The sequence below is a fragment of the Giraffa tippelskirchi genome, chromosome 4 (assembly GCF_054371585.1).
Source record: "Giraffa tippelskirchi isolate mGirTip1 chromosome 4, T2T-mGirTip1v1.2.pri, whole genome shotgun sequence".
Lineage (NCBI taxonomy): Eukaryota > Metazoa > Chordata > Mammalia > Artiodactyla > Giraffidae > Giraffa > Giraffa tippelskirchi.
In genome coordinates this window covers 68,884,866-68,903,140 of record NC_137278.1, presented here as the reverse complement: position 1 = coordinate 68,903,140, position 18,275 = coordinate 68,884,866, and positions in this window count along the sequence as shown.

Here is an 18,275-nt window from a genome sequence, read left to right as displayed (position 1 = left end):
TCAACATCTCTCTCTCAATAATAAAACAAAGAGGCAGCCAATATGCAAGGAAAAAAGTAGATGTCAACCAACTTGACCTAATTGATATGCATAGATTCTGCCACTGAACAGTAGTAAAATATACATTCATTTCTGAAAACATTTACTGAGGTAGGCTATATTCTGTAAAATGTGGGAAAAAATCATAAAAGAAGTGTTATATAAACTAAAAAGATGCAAGAATTCAAGTCATACAAAATATGTTTTCTGAGCACAATGTAATTATATCATAAAGTAATAATAGAAAGCTTTCTGGAAAATTCAAATATTTGCAAATTAAACAGAACATTTTTAGATAAACTATGGTTTAAAGAAATCAAAATAGGAATTAAGATGTATTTTGAATGAATGAAAATGAAACCAGAACACATTAAAATCTGTTAATTACCACTAAAGCAATATTTACAGGAAAAGTTTATATTGTAGAAGAAAGGTCTTAAAGCAGTGAATTCAACTTCCATATTAACACCAGGAAAAGAGGAGTTAGCTATATCTAAAGCAAGTAGAAGAAAAGGAATAATAAAACTCAGAAGGTAAATCAATGAATAGGAAATAGAAAACAATAAATAAAATTAATGGAACAAAAGCTGTTATTTTAAAGGAAATCAACACAGTTAATTCATTAACAGTCAAATTAAGCCAAAAAAAAGACAAAAATTACTAACATCCAATTGCATGCTAAGTTGCTCAGTCATGTCCGACTCTGCAACCCCATGGACTGTAGCCTGCCAGGCTCTTCTGTCCATGAAGTTCTCCAGGAAAGAATACTGGAGTTGGTTGTCATTTCCTCCTGCAGGGGATCTTCCCCACCCAGGGATCAAACCCATGTCTCTCATGGCTAGCGCTACCTGGGAAGCCCCAACATCCAAATTGTGAGACACTAAATAGTCCATATATACAAGAGGGGGAAATTAGGAAATATCATGGATAATTTTAAGTGAATAAATTTAAGATAGAGATGAAATAGACCAATTCTTTGAAATATTAAAATTACTAAAGATCACTCATGAGAAATTAATAACTTGAGCAAAGATGTTTCTATTAAAATATTGAATTTATAGTTAAAAACCTTCCCCACAGAGAAAAATTCAGACCCAGATTTCCTCGTTGGTAAATTTTATCAACATTTTAGGAGAATACAAAACTAATTCTACATAAGAAAAGCAGAATTTAGACACAGAGACAGGTATATACACAGGGGAAAATACCACGTGAAGATTGAAGCAGATATTGGAACAATGTATCTAAAAGGCAAAGAATTCCAAGAATTGCTGACAATCGCCAGAAGCGAAGAAGAAGGGAAGGATTCTTCCCTAGAGTCTTTGGAAGAAATATGGCCCTGCTGATATGATTTCAAACATTTATTCTCCAGACATGTGGGAGAATAAATAGCTTTTTTTAAGGCACCAAGTTAGTGGGAAATTATTACTGTAGCTACAGGAAATCAATATAAATCACAATTAAAATTGCCATATGCCTTTTTGTAAAAAATGTCAAGCTGGTTTTGAAATTCATCTGAACATTCAAAAGATCTAAATTATCAAAAAGAACTCTGGAGATGAAGGACAAATTTTGAGGACAAACACTACCAGATTTAAAGTCTTCATATGGTCTGACTATTTCATTCTTAGAAACAAAGACTTATAAAGAAATGTCCATAGCCCCAAATTGAAATCGACCTCAACATACTGATGTATATATACACCAACAAGTGAATACACAAATGTATTTTGATATATCTGTATTATAAATGCTATTCAACCATTAAAAGGAAAAAATACTGATTGATGTGTGAATCTCAAATTAATTACTGTGAGCAAACAAGCCAGATCCTTCCTCTACCCTGTGAAAAAGAGAGAAGAATTTATATACTATGTGACTCTATTTTTATAAAATTGTAACAAATGCAAACTAATGTGTGGTGACAGAAAGAAGATGAGTGTCTGTCTTTTGTCAGGGCAGGATGAGGTTATGAGATGAAGGGAAGGAATAACAAAAGTGCTCAAAGAAACTTTGAGTTTGATATTCATGTTATTTTTTAGTTTGATTATGGTTTCATGGATACATACAAAGTCAAAACTTATCAACTTTTTTACTTAAAATATGAGGAGTTTACTGTATGCCAATCATACCTCAATAAAACTGCTAAAAACAAAAATAACAGTCACCAACCTATTCACAGCATTGTTGCTATCTCGTGCCCTGTGCTGACTGAGACGCAGTTTTGGGATGGAATGTTTTCTTGTGATGAATGTATACTTTAGGATACCAAAGTCCTTTCCTGATATTTGTATTTTCTCATTCAAAACCCTATCCTCATTCAACTAGGCATATCCACCTTAGTCTGAATCCTAAGAATGATTCTGGTTCAACATTTGCTATCATTTGATTCTCCATCTTCCCTAGGAACTGAGTTTTTCATTCCCTTTAAATCTGTATCTGCAATTACTTGCTGTTATTGCCTAATATCACCTACATCTAAGCCCAGACCAAATATAATTACCATGTCAATTTAATAGCATATTGTTAAGGTACCAGACCATTTCTATGCATTTATATAGCTTTTAAAACTTTATGCATGACAGTTGTATATATACACACATATATATACACCCAACAGTGATTATATATCTATTATTATATAATTTATATAATATATTATGCATATTAATATCAGTAATATATTAATGATATAATAATATGAATATAATATATATTAAAACATAAATTATCCATTCTAATGGAGTCAATAGTTTTATTTCAAAATCTATAAATTAATCTAGATGGGTTCAATGACCCATCATACCTAAAGTTCATAAGACCATGAAGATAAATTTTAATCTATAAATAGAACCCAATCAAAGAATAAGCAACTAATGCACTGGAAGTGAACATTACTGGGCTTCGGTTTCACCATTTGATAAACCTGTGCTCAAAGACACTTACTTCATGGATCTATTCATGTATTCATTCATGCAAGCTTTTATTCATTCATCTTCTCAACAGGTTATTAAACACTTTCCCCAGATCAGGTATGATGTCAGACCAGAGAGATAATGGGTTAAAAAAAAGGATATAATTCCTATCCACATTATATTAGAATACAGTAAGGGATTTTACTTTATTTAATCATTATTTTATTTAACTATTAAGAATTAAATAATATTTAACTAATATAGTTAAGTGATATTTAAATAAGTTAATACTTCACTTAACTATTTACTTAACCAAATAGTCTAAAATCATATCTGGGACAGTGCTCATAAGATGTATTTCTAAGAATATCTAAAACAGAGATATTTGTCTTAAGAATTGTCAGGGAAGGATTTCCTCAGTAAGTGCGGCTTGAGTTGAGATCTTAAAAATGAGATTCGATTAACAAGGCCAAGAGGGAATGTAGGAGATTTTCAGGCACAGGAAATACTTAGATGGGGCCTGACTGATCATGGCAGGTAGAGTAATATATACCCCTTCCAGGGCTAGCCCTTCTATACTTATTATTTGACCATCTAGAAGCCTCTGTGACCTTACCGGATGAATAAACATCTAGTTCAAAGGAGCCCAGATTCTTGTATAACTTCACAGAGCAAACACCACCTCCCGACCTCTAATCTTGGTCCTTGACAAGAGTAGTGTAAATCTGTGCTTTATCAGGCACTGCGTTTTGCAATTATTTGCTACAGGAGTCAGCATTAAATGTCCTAATTCATGGAGATTGATTAATCTAGAAGTTTTTCCACCTGGAAAATTCTGTGATTTAAATTTACCATTTGAATATAAAGATGATGGTGTTCCCTAATGCTTTGTGTGCTTTACTAGCCTTTCAAACAAAATCATTAATATTTTATTTTATCTATTCCATTTAATAAACAACTCAGTAAATAATAGGTAGTTGATAAATGTTTTCTAATTTATCAATCAATTGATCTTTCCTTGGTATAGAGGAGTATTCTTTCTCCACTGCAGTATATTGCTTTTCACTTGAAATTTCAGTGTTTACTGAAAAAAAAAAAAATTATATCTGACAGTCTCCATGCTTAGAGACTTGGAGTGAATTTTTTCCCCTACTTTTCTGAGGTTTATAATAACTGAATCTACAATTAAGATTATTTCCATAAAATGCTGAATGATTAATGATTTTAATAATATTCAATTGCTTTTAGTAGATTGCTAATGACATTAGGATCAGGATATAAACCAAAGCAGCTGGCTATAGTCACTGATGTTAAAAACATGTGGCTTTCAATTGCTCATTTTCCAAATCAAGTATAAAACTTTCTTAACCAAATGTTGAGAAAAACATTAGAAAAACTTAGGAAAAACATAATAAGTATAGCTATAAATTCAAATTTTAATTACTGTGTCTGAGATGATATCAAGAATTTTGAGATGAGTGATCAATCTGTCTTAATTATATAATGTGCATATATATAGCTACCTATATTTTTAAAACACACATTTTTCTTTCAGGAAATCCAAAGGATTTTATGACTAATAAAAGAATGAATCCTATGAATTAACAGATTTTTGGTAATACTGTCATTTTCATTAAAAAACAGAACAAGTACAGTTTTTGAAAGATTATTACTCCTACCACTGAGCAATACTTTGGTTTGGCTCAGAAAACTCATACTAAAAACAAGCTTGCCTCCTCTACCATACAAAATCTTGAGCTAAAAATCACCACTGCTGCCACAAAAAAAAATATTTTCTATGCCTCCCTTCTAGATAAAGATGGCCAAAAGACACAGATCTGGTTAATGAGATATATAATTTGGCATTGTTTGGTATCCTTCAAGAGGGACTGATTCAGCTGGCATGTGCCTTCTAACTTATGCCCTCCCCCACTTTCCTCACTGGAATGCAAACATGATACCTGGAAGCAAAATAGTCATGTCAAGAGTTGGGGGAGATAAACATATGCTGAATGGTGGAGTAGAAAGTGCCTAGTGATTGATGGCATCATGAAGCCACCATGCCTGTTCCTGACTATCTTTCTCTGAACTTTTTATTATGTTGAAAAACAAAACACTTCATTCATTTAAGTCACAACTTAATATCATTCTGACTGACTCATCAATTTTTCAAAGTGATTTGAAATTCTTTAAACAGTATACTTAATGGTGAAAACCATGCCCTCACAAAATTCATATATACGTAAATATTAAATCTCATCATCATTCACAGGTAGTTGATGTATAGCTATATGCATATTTCTTAGGTTAGAAATTTTACTTGTCAGTGGAGTGAAACCAGGAACAATAGAACTCAAGCAAAGACATCATATTTTTATAATCATATTATCACATTTCAGAGATTTTTTTTTTCCCTTGGAAATAGAAGAAAAGTACAGAAAACAAAGTTGTATACTGGATTGTCTTTCAAGAAAGCAGAAGTAGTAAGTAATTGGATATTGGGAACACTTGTCAGAAAGTATATAGATATTTAAGGCAAGTTTCTTCTTGTCTAAACAAACCACCAAAAGGCACGGTATCTTTGTGCAATTCTGAAACCTCTGTAAGTCTTTATAAGTTCAAGCAAAATCAATATTTATTTGGAATCATATTTGTTCAAGGCATTGTGCAAGTATGATGCTAGATACTACATAGAAAATAAAGATAACTTTGTCTCAATCTATTCCATAACACTGCTTATAATCTAAATTGAAAACACAAGATAAAATGATGTCATTTGATGAGCTAGTTGAGCATGTATTTCATATAAAATCATTTAAAATCCTACACGTAATTTAATATCTAGTAGACTGTTGATAAGTATGTGTACATTAAATAACACAGGGGGAAACAAATTGCTCTGGTATAGAACAGTAGCGAGCAATTAGTTTTGCCTGGAGAGCCTCTCTCTCTCTTTAGTTGCTATGTTGTTTCTGACTCTTGAGATCCCATGGACTGTGGCCTGCCAGGCTCCTCTGTCCGTGGGATTCTCCAGGCAAGAATACTGGAGAGGGTTGCCAGTTCCTTCTCCAGGGGATCTTCCCAACCTGGAGTCCAACCTAGGTCTCCTGCATTGCAGGCAAATTCTTTACCAACTGAGCTATGAAGTGAAACCCCAAGGGAGAGCCAGAGATTATGAATATTTAGACATTTACACTGAGTTTGGATGAGAATGACATTGATAATCAGATCTTTTTAGGAAAGTGGTAGGAAACTAGGTGAAGGACATTTTAAACGTGAGCGAAGTGATAAAGATGTTAAAAAAATGATTGGTATAGTCTAAAAATCCTGTATGTCTCTTGGTGCTAGGACTCAAGATGTATGGGGAGATCAGCATTTCATGATAGTATGTTGCTGTTCAGTCACTAAGTCATGTGGGACTCTGGCGACCCCATGAACTTCAGCTCACTAGGCTCCTCTATCCAGACGAGAATACTGGAATGAGTTGCCATTTCTTTCTCCAGGGAATGACAAGATGAAGTAGGTTCACATAGAATTATAACTTTTCTGCAAGGAGGTTGGATATTATTCTCGGAAAAACATTCAATTTTTTTTTTTAAACTAGAAATGTGATTCTGCTTTCATTTAGAACTATAATCTTGGGCAATGTGAACACTGGTTGGAGAAGCTGAAACACAAATACAGGAAGATTGATCATCTCAGTCAGTTCAGTCAGTCAGTTCAGTCCCTCAGTCGTGTCCGACTCTTTGCGACCCCATGAATCGCAGCACACCAGACCTTCCTGTCCATCACCAACTCCCGGAGTTTACCCAAACTCAGGTCCATCGAATCGGTGATGCCATCCAGCCATCGCATCCTCTGTCGTCCCCTTCTCCTCCTGCCCCCAATCCTTCCCAGGGTCTTTTCCAATGAGTCAACTCTTCGCATCAAGTGGCCAAAGTATTGGAGTTTCAGCTTCAACATCAGTCCTTCCAATGAACACCCAGGACTGATCTCCTTTAGGATGGACTGGTTGGATGCCCTTGCAGTCCAAGGGACTCTCAAGAGTCTTCTCCAATACCACAGCTCAAAAGCATCAATTCTTCAGTGCTCAGCTTTCTTTATAGTCCAACTCTTACATCCATTACATGACTACTGGAAAGACCATAGCCTTGACTAGACGGACTTTTGTTGGCAAGGTAATGTCTCTGCTTTTTAATATGCTGTCTAGGTTGGTCATAACTTTCCTTCCAAGGAGTAAGCATCTTTTAATTTCATGGCTGCAATCACCATCTGCAGTGATTTTGGAGCCCAAAAATAAAGTCTGACACTGTTTCCACTGTTTCCGCATCCATTTCCCATGAAGCGATGAGACCAGATGCTATCATCTTAGTTTTCTGAATGTTGAGCCTTAAGCCAACTTTTTCACTCTCCTCTCTCACTTTCATCAAGAGGCTTTTTAGTTCCTCTTCACTTTCTGCCATGAGGGTGGTGTCATCTGAATATCTGAGGTTATTGATATTTCTCCCAGCAATCTTGATTCCAGCTTGTGTTTCTTCCAGCCCAGCGTTTCTCATGATGTACTTTGCATATAAGTTAAATAAGCAGGGTGACGATATACAGCCTTGACATACTCTTTTTCCTATTTGGAACCAGTCTGTTGTTCCATGTCCAGTTCTAACTGCTGCTTCCCGACATGCAAACAGGTTTCTCAAGAGGCAGGTCAAGTGGTCTGGTATTCCCATTTCTTTCAGAATTTTCCACAGTTTATTGTGATCCACACAGTCAAAGGCCTTGGCATAGTCAATAAAGCAGAAATAGATGTTTTTCTGGAACTCTCTTGGTTTTTCGATGATCCAGCAGATGTTGGCAATTTGATCTCTGGTTCCTCTGCCTTTTCTAAAACCAGCTTGAACATCTGGAAGTTCACAGTTCACATGATCATCTAGGAGACAGTTTAAATGATCTAAGTTGTTGAGGACTTAATTGAAGATTCTACCTCCAAAGTAATGAATAAGAGGTGAACATAAGACTCCAGATCCTAAGCTTTGGCAAACAATTGAATAGGTGGTAAGGGTAGAAGGGTGAATTTGAAGCTAAGATTTTGAGTTACCGCAAAAATGAGGAGATGAGAGTTAATTAACCTAAGAATGAAAAAGGAGATAAAAATCTGGAAGGAAAAATACTAACTTCAGTTTAATCCATGTGTTGTCAGAGGTGTCAGAGTATAAGTTTATGTAAGTGCTCAGGCTTGCCCTTCATTGCTTGTTTTCATGAATTGTAAATAGGACGGTATCATTAATGATGCTTATATTTTAAGAAGGTGAATTTTCTAATAATAACTATAACGAGTACACTGTAGTCACAATAATAACTTTATTCATGTAATAAGTTACAAATATATTTTATACTCATTTTCTACTTAATGCTTACAATGATCATAAGATCACTGGGGCAAGAGTTAATATCCCAGGTTTTTAGATGAGTCAACGGAATGAGAGAATTGAAATCACTTATCTAAGGACAGACAGGTAAAAATATGATGAAGGTGCCTGGAACACAAGGCTTTTGAATGTTTGTCCAAGGATTTTTTCACTTTATTATTGGTCTTAGAACAAAGGTAGAAGCTGAAAATTCACAAACTCGTTTTGGTAATAGTAATACCAAAGATTATGCAAGCTAATATTTTGCGAAAGTCATTATTTTAGATGTGTGTATGTGACCACGTATAAATATTATGTATAGTATGTATATATATGTGTGTGTGTATACACATGAGTGGAAAGGATATATGTATATGTATGTATATATATATATACACACACACACATATAAGCGTATGTATTTTTTTCCATTTACTTCAACTAAAATAATACATTTTAAGAGATTGAGTGCAGAGCATAAATGATAATTAATTTTTCCATTAAGATGGATATTAAGATATTGTTCAATAATGTAAAACAATGCTACTCTTTCCACAAGATTTCTTTTGCTTTGAAAATGTATCAATACTTTATAAAAACATGTAATTACTTTATAAATGTTATTTTAAATGATTTTATAAGTAAATATTTGTACTTTTTGTTTCAATTTCAATCACAGTTAATGCTGATAAATATTTATCCATGAAAGAAAAAGTCCTCAATAATTTTTAAGAGTGTAAAGGGGTCTTGAGACCAAATATATATGAGGTGTTATTATAAAATTTCAGAAAATTTATATGTAGTTGTTGCTTTAAATCTTCATGATACCTCTGCAAGGATTGAGAGCTTGAGCTCACAGGCTCTACATGTAAGTCACCTGTCACCCTTACTCAAATAATAGCTCCATAACTGACTAGCTATGAAATCTAAGCAAGCTTCTTAACTCCTCAGTGCCTCAGTTTTATCAATACTACAATGGTAATAAGGTATTTAGCTGAGCTACTCCCAAAGAATTCAAGAGTTATGACATGGCATTGCAAAGGCTGGGTGGTAGAAATAGTACACTCCAGCTGCAGACAATAAAAGGATGCACTGTTTGCAGAGAGAAAAAATAAATTTTTTAAAAAGTTACTAAAAGTCAATTTGCTCCTATTATCACCAAGCACCTGCAATTCTAAACAATGTCAGTAATGAAATACTCGTTCTCCAAAACATCTTTTGTTAGATAAAGTTTTAGACAATCATCTGCACTCCAGGTGGATGACATCAACTGCCCCACCAGGAAAGAAACCTGGGTAGCTCTTAGATTTGCTAGAGAGCCTTCCAGACTACGGCCCACAGGGTCACAAAGAGTCGGATATAACTGAAGTGACTTAGCATGCACTCACGCACTTCCTAGCTCTAAAGCCTCCTCGACATCTGCAGGTTGAGCCTTTGTTTCAGCTGCATCCCAGTTCAACTTCTCAATTCTACTTCTCTCACTGCTAACAGAAATTGTTCCTGAGAGTACCAGCGAATACATCTCATGTATTCAAAACCGTCTTAAAATCTGTTTTCCAGGGAATCTGGTGCAGACAAGTAGCTAATCCAACATCATACAGATAGTGAATTTCAGAACCAGAATTCAAATACCATCAAGTTTGACTAAAGTGAACCCATAACCACTTAATTACTACCTCATTATATACACACAGTTCCTTGGTATCCCCAATGATTACAAACAAAACAATGATCAGTGTTTCAGCGAGGCAGGCAATCCTAGATTTTCTCTTTGGCCTGATGTTCAACAGGAGCTTAAATCACTAATAATCAGAGGGACAATTATAACCTATGTTTGGAGTCATTGACCAAAAGCTGCTTTGAGTGGCAACAGTCCTAACCTGAAAAATCTCTGGAACACACAGGAAGAGAGATTGGAATCTGACTCGGGGAGTAAATGTTGATGTCTCACCTCATCAGCAGAGTGTGTACCTTTCCTTGATGTCTCTGTGTTAGCGGTATTCTGAGAGCCAGTTGCTGGATTCATACTTATTTCCCTGAAAAGACAAGAGTTTGCGCTCTTACAAACCCTGATTTTCTACCAAACCTTCAACTAACCTTCAAGGAGCATCATGCAGAATGCTTGCTGTATTTCTCTTAATTAAAAGTAATATATTTTCTAATATTTAAATGGAAAATAGTTGGGATTTTACTTTTACTTTGCACAAAACCATAAAGAAGGAAAGCTAATACACATAACCATTCCCTAACAGAGTACTCATTTTATTTTCCTTAGAGCATTTGTTACTGCCTGATATTTTCTTAAATTAACTTGCTAACTTGTTTATTTCTTTTCCTGTTCCATTAATGTAAAATGAATGAATAAGGAACTGTTCTATCATTTTTAAGCTACTAGAAGAATGTAGGACAAACAGTGTTTAACAAATGCTGGTTCAATGAATGAATGAATATCTGGAAAGAAAGGACAATAAAACAGATTTTGAGAATCTGGTTAAAGTTTGAAGAAATATCTGTGTTATTATTTATCTTGTACTTTGAAAAAATTTAAAAAGTTCTTACTCTCTATCATATACTATGCTTGGTACTTAATTTGAGGTGGCAAATTCAATGCATAATAACTGTCTTGAGAGACTCACCAGAACACAAACCAGGATATTTTGTAAACCACATCTGCACTGGATTATTAAAAATTTAGTAGAAATTTTAGTGGCTAATATATCAATACTTTTAGGTAATATCTAATCATATCTATTTCTGGTTTATTGACTATGCCAAAGCCTTTGACTGTGTGGATCACAATAAACTGTGGAACATTCTGAAAGAGATGGGAATACCAGACCATCTGACCTGTCTCTTGAGAAACCTGTATGCAGGTCAGGAAACAATAGTTAGAACTGGACATGGAACAACAGACTGGTTCCAAATAGGAAAAGGAGTACGTCAAGGCTGTATATTGTCACCCTGCTTATTTAACTTATATGCAGAGTACATCATGAGAAACACTGGGCTGGAAGAAGCACAAGCTGGAATCAAGATTGCCAGGAGAAATATCAATAACCTCAGATATGTAGATGACACCACCCTTATGGCAGAAAGTGAAGAACTAAAGAGCCTCTTGATGAAGGTGAAAGAAGAGAGTGAAAAAGTTGGCTTAAGGCTCAACGTTCAGAAAGCTAAGATCATGGCATCTGGTCCCATCACTTCATGGGAAATAGATGGGGAAACAGTGGAAACAGTGTCAGACTTTATTTCTTTGGGCTCCAGAATCACTGCTGATGGTGACTGCAGCCATGAAATTAAAAGACGCTTACTCCTTGGAAGGAAGGTGATGGCCAACCTAGATAGCATATTTAAAAGCAGAGACATTACTTTGCCAACAAAAGTCCGTCTAGTCAAGGCTATGGTTTTTCCAGTGGTCACGTATGGATGTGAGAGTTGGACGGTGAAGAAAGCTGAGCACCGAAGAATTGATGCTTTTGAGCTGTGGTGTTGGAGAAGACTCTTGAGAGTCCCTTGGACTGCAAGGAGATCCAATTAATCCATCCTAAAAGAGATCAATCCTGGGTGTTCATTGGAAGGTCTGATGTTGAAGCTGAAACTCCAATACTTTGGCCACCTCATGCGAAGGGTTGACTCATTGGAAAAGACCCTAATGCTGGGTAGGATTGGGGGCGGGAGAAGGGGACGACAGAGGATGAGATGGTTGGATGGCATCACCAACTCGATGAACATGGGTTTGGGTAGACTCCGGGAGTTGGTGATGGACAGAGAAGCCTGGCGTGCTGCAGTTCATGGGGTCGCAAAGAGTCGGACATGACTGAGCAACTGAACTGAATCATGTGATAAGAATCAACATTTAGTAGATGAATGCAATATGTTAGTCACTGTGTTAAGACTTCTAAAACATTATTAAATTCTAATCCTGTAATGTACTCTGTGTCAGAAAGTATCAGTTTCCCCATTTTTCTAAAGGAATTCCTCACATAGTAAGTCTCTGACACAGAATTAGAATCCTGGAACCCAGGATTCTGACTCTAAAACCCATTAAAATTTCTAGCCACCTCAACCTGGAGAAGGAATTTCAACCTTCAAGAAGAGATAAATTGAGTAACTCAGTTTTTGAGAAAGTCATTCAGATAAATGTTAGTAACCATTTAATCATATTTCAATATTAAAAACATCCTATTAAGTTTTATACCACAATTTTTATGAAGGCTTTATTAGTGAAAACTACTATGAAATAATTATTGCTCTCAGATGGCTTGGGTATTTCTTCAGGTCCTAAGTTTTATTGAACAGATATTACTTTAATATAGTATGAAATAAACAGATATTCCACAAAGGGATTTATACAAATGGGCAATAAGTAGTGAAAATGTACTCAACATCATTAGTCACTGGGGAAATATAAATTAAAGTCACAATGAGATACCACTGAACACACACCAGTATGGCAAAATTAAAAAGAGAAAAAACCTCAGGGATTTTTCTAGGCTGAGGACAATGGCCTGTATCTTGAGAGGTATTTTTGTTATACCAGTCTGATGCACTTGTCAAAACCCATCAGATAGTATACTTATAATCTGTACATTTCAGTATAGGCAATTTTACATGAAAAAAGTAAGCAAATATTCAATTCTAGTTATTGATATATATACTGCATACTTAGTGGTGAAGTGCATGCAACTTACTTTTGAATAGCATCAAAGAATAATAAAATGGATTGATGGATGATAGAGGGATAGATGGTTGGATAGATGTATACACTGTTCAATTTTTTCAATGTTTCTATACATTTAAATATTTTCATAACAAAATGTTAGAAAAAATATAAGGACTTTCTTATGTCTTTTAATATCAAAATTCCTATATAAACTATGTCATAGAGTCTTTCTGACTTTCCTAGGCAGAATGTATCCCATCTTCTTCTATACAACTAAGAGACATAAGGATTAGGATAAGAAACAGATTATCTGGATCCTTCTCTCATTATATATTTACTGTTTAAATATTTTAGTTAAATTGTGAATTGATTTTTTAGAAATATTTATAATTAATCATTGTGATGGCTTTTCAAGGGCAGGACTTATCTGCATTCATTATTATATCTCTTTCCAATATTCAGTTCACTGTTCTGCATATGACTGATACTCAAAATTATCTGTTAAACAGAATTGAATTTTGGCTATCACCATCTACATTTACTTCCCTATATTTCATTCTCCTTTCTTCACATATATGTTCTTCAATTTGGGCTTCCTAAGCATCCATGACCCTTTCTGAAAATGGGGGAATATAGATCAGGAGGTTTTGACTGAAATAGTAATTTTAATTACTAGTAAAGGATGAAGGAGATTAAAAAGTAAAAACTTCTAGGAAAGTAAATATTAAACTTGCTGAAAGAGTAAATATTAAAAGTTTTCAAAACAAGGATAAAAATTTGTAACTATTTATAATGATTGATGTTCAGTTCAGTTAAGTAGCTCAGTCGTGTCCAACTCTTTGGGACCACATGAACCACAGCATACCAGGCCTCCCTGTCCATCACCAACTCCGGGAGTCCACTCAAACCCATGTCCAACGAGTTAGTGATGCCATCCAGCCAACTCATCCTCTGTCGTCCCCTTCTCCTCCTGCCCTCAATCCTTCCCAGCATCAGGGTCTTTCCCAATGAGTCAGATCTCCGCATCAGGTGGCCAAAGTATTGGAGTTTCAGCTTCAACATCAGTCCTTCCAATGAACACCCAGGACTGATCTCCTTTAGGATGGACTGGTTGGATGTCCTTGCAGTCCAAGGGACTCTCAAGAGTCTTCTCCAACACCACAGTTCAAAAACATCAATTCTTCAGTGCTCATCTTTCTTTATAGTCCAACTCTCACATCCATACATGACCACTGGAAAAACCATAGCCTTGACTAGACAGACCTTTGTTGGCAAAGTAATGTCTCTGCTTTTTAATATGCTGTCTAGATTGGTCATAACTTTTCTTCCAAGGAGTAAGTGTCTTTTAATTTCATGGCTGCAATCACCATCAGCAGTGATTTTGGAGCCCAGAAAAATAAAGTCAGCCACTGTTTCCACTGTTTCCTCATCTATCTGCCATGAAGTGATGGGACCGGATGCATGATCTTAGTTTTCTGCATGTTGAGCTTTAAGCCAACTTTTCCACTCTCCTCTTTCACTTTCATCAAGAGGCTGTTTAGTTCTTCTTCACTTTCTGCCATAAGGGTGGTGTCATCTGAATATCTGAGGTTATTGATGTTTCTCCTGGCAATCTTGATTCCAGCTTGTGTTTCTTCCAGCCCAGCGTTTCTCATGATGTACTCTTCATATAAGTTAAATAAGCAGGGTATCAATATACAGCCTTGACATAGATTCAAGTTCATTGAACTTGAACACATGCAATAAAAATTAGTTGACTATATGTTATTTTTCTCTTCCCTTTCATTGTTGTTATTTAGATATAATTGTCATATAACAATATGCATACTAGTTTCAAGTGTAACACACAGTGATTCAATATTGTATAAATTGTGAAATGATCAGAATAAGTCTAGCTAACATCAATCATTGAGTTAAACAAGGCTGTGTTTCTCTTACCTTGTCTAACTCAATGATTGATGTTAGCTAGACTTATTCTGATCATTTCACTATTTATACAATTACACTTAAAACTAGTATGTATAATGTTATGTGTCAATTATATCTAAATAACAACAATGAAAGGGAAGAGAAAAAATAACATATAGTCAACTAATTTTTACTGCATGTGTTCAAGTTCAATGAACTTGAATCTGAACCTTTGATGTAAACCTAAGTCAATAAAAAAGTTACATCAACAGGGGCTATGTGGAAGGTGCACAGTTAGGAAGATTTGTATTGGTAAGGAAATAGGCTTAACATACATTTAAAGTGGTGAGATTTTTAAATATTAATTTTGATTTTATTGCCAGATCATTTTGGGTTGCATATATTACAGTTTCATGTGAGAAATAATGGATGTTCATATCTATTGTGTTAATACCTTTCCATAAGTTCTTCTTATTTAAATGTGGAAGAACTTTACTGACTGTGTTACAAAATATCTGCCTGTTTTTAAAGATTATTTAGAGTAGGCCCTCTTGAAAACACTCCTTTTCATATGATCTTGAGGAACTCATTGCAGAGGCAACACTGAAGCATCCTCTGGTTTGTTGATGAGTACACTTGAAGTCAAAAGTGAGATGACCTTTAACTTCAACAGTGGTAGGCTCAGGAAAAAATTCTATGATTTTAATATTTGAAATAATAATATGATTTCAATATTTAGGTAACTTAAAGTATAATGGTGATAGGAAGGAACTTCTAGTAGTTTATGAATTCAAATCTAAGTAAGAAAATGCAGGTGAGAGAGAATAGAACTTAATTTTGTATAATATTAAAGTCAAAAGGTATGTTGAATATCCATATATTCCTCACATGAGTTTCATGTGTAGACTACACAAAAAAAATATGGAACATGGACTCTGCCCTCGAGGGGCATACTTCTGTTCTTCAGAAGAATTCCCACAGAAGGAAAGTGAAAAAAGTCTTGTTGCTAGAGTCAGAAACTTTCTGTTTGACCCACCTACAACTTTAGTAGAAAATATAAACTTTTCATAAATTAGAGGATTAAGGATGTTTTCAGAAGCTACTTTCTTAAACATATAGTCACTTCTCATTAGGAAATAATAGTGACAGCTGATCACATAAACAGAAGACCTCAATAAAACTAAAGCATATTATTTTTCTAACATTGAAGATTCTAAATCTACTAGATTGTTTTTATGAAGCCAAGTATTAATTATAATACTTTGAATCATAAACATCATAAACCTCAAAAAAGATGTCCTTTTCATCATAGGGGACTGGAATGCAAAAGTGGGAAGTCAAGAGATATCTGAAATAACAGACAAATTTGGCCTTGGAGTACAGAATGAAGCAGGACAAAGGCTAATCGAGTTTTGCCAAGAGAATGCACTGATCAGAGTAAATACCCTCTTCCAACAACACAAGAGAAGACTCTACACATGGACATCACCAGATGATCAATACCAAAATCAGATTAATCATATTCTTTGCCACCAAACATGGAGAAGCTCTATGCAGTCAGATAAAACAAGACCGGGAGCTGACTGTGGCTCAGATCATGAACTCCTTATTGTCAAACTCTGACTTAAATTGAAGAAAGTAGGGAAAACCACTAGATCATTCAGGTATGACCTAAGTCAAATCCCTTGTTATTTTACAGTGGAAGTAAGAAATAGATTCAAGGGATTAGATCTGACAGACAGAGTGCCTGAAAAACTTAGGATGGAGGTTCATGACATTGCACAGGAGACAGAGATCAAGACCATTTCCAAGAAAAAGAAATGCAAAAAGACAAAATGGTTGTCTGAGGAGACCTTACAAATAGCTAAGAAAATAAGAGAAGCTAAAGACATAGGAGAAAAGAAAAGATATACCCATTTGAATGCAGAATTACACAGAATAGCTTGGCAAGATAAGAAAGACTTCATCAGTGATCAGTGCAAAGAAATAGAGAAAACAGTAGAATGGGAAAGACTAGAGATCTCTTCAAGAAAACTAGAGATACCAAGGGAAATTTTCTTGCAAAGATGGAACAATAAAGGACAGAAGTTATATGAACCTAACAGAAGCAGAAGATATTAAGAAGAGGTGGTAAGCATAAACAGAAGAACTATACAAAAAAGTTCTTCATGACCCAGATAATCACGATGATGTGATCACTCACCTAGAGCCAGACACCCTGGTATGTGAAATCAAGTGGGCCTTTGGAAGCATCACTAGGAACAAAGCTAGTGGAGGTGATGGAATTCCAGTTGAGCTATTTGAAATCCTAAAAGATGATGCTGTGACAGTGCTGCACTCAATATGCCAGCAAATTTGGAAAACTCAGCAGTGGCCACAGGACTGGAAAAGCTCAGTTTTTATTCTAATCCCAAAGAAAGGCAATGCCAAATAATGTTCAAACTACCACACAATTGCACTCATTTCACACACTAGTAAAGTAATGCTCAAAATTCTCCAAGCCAGGCTTGTATAGTACCAGAACCATGTACTTTCAGACGGTCAAGATGAATTTAGAAAAGGCAGAGAAAACAGAAATCAAATTGCCATCATCTGTTGGATCATCGGAAAAGCAAGAGAGTTCCAGTAAAACATGTATTTCTGCTTTACTGACTATGCCAAGGCCTTTGACCTGTTGACCTCAACAGGCCATTGAAAATTCTTCAAGAGATGGGAATACCAGACCACCTTACCTGCCTCCTGAGAAATCTGTATGTGAGTCAAGAAGCAACAGTTAGAACTGAAGCTGCAATAACAGACTTTCTCCAAATAGGGAAAGGTATATGTCAAGGCTGTATATTGTCACCCTGATTATTTAACTTATATTCAGAGTGCATCATGAGAAAATCTGGTTGGATGAAGCACAAGCTGGAACCAAGATTGTGGGGGAGAAATATCAATAACTTCAGATAAGCAGATGACACCACCATTATGGCAGAAAGTGAGGAAGAATTAAAGAGTCTCTTGATGAAAGTGAAAGAGGAGAGTGAAAAAGCTGGCTTAAAACTCAACATTCAGAACGTTAAGATCATGGCGTCCAATCCCATCACTTCATGGCAAATAGATGGGGAAACAATGGAAACAGGACAGACTTTATATTTTGGGCCCCAAAATCAGTGCCAATGGTGCCTGATGCCATGATTAAAAGATGCTTGCTCCTTGGAAGAAAAGCCATGACCAACATAGACAGCATATTGAAAAGCAGAGACGTTACTTTGCCAACAAATGTCCATCTAGCCAAAGCTAGGGTTTTTCCAATAGTCATGTATGGATGTGAGAGTTGGACCATAACGAAAGCTGAGTGCTGAA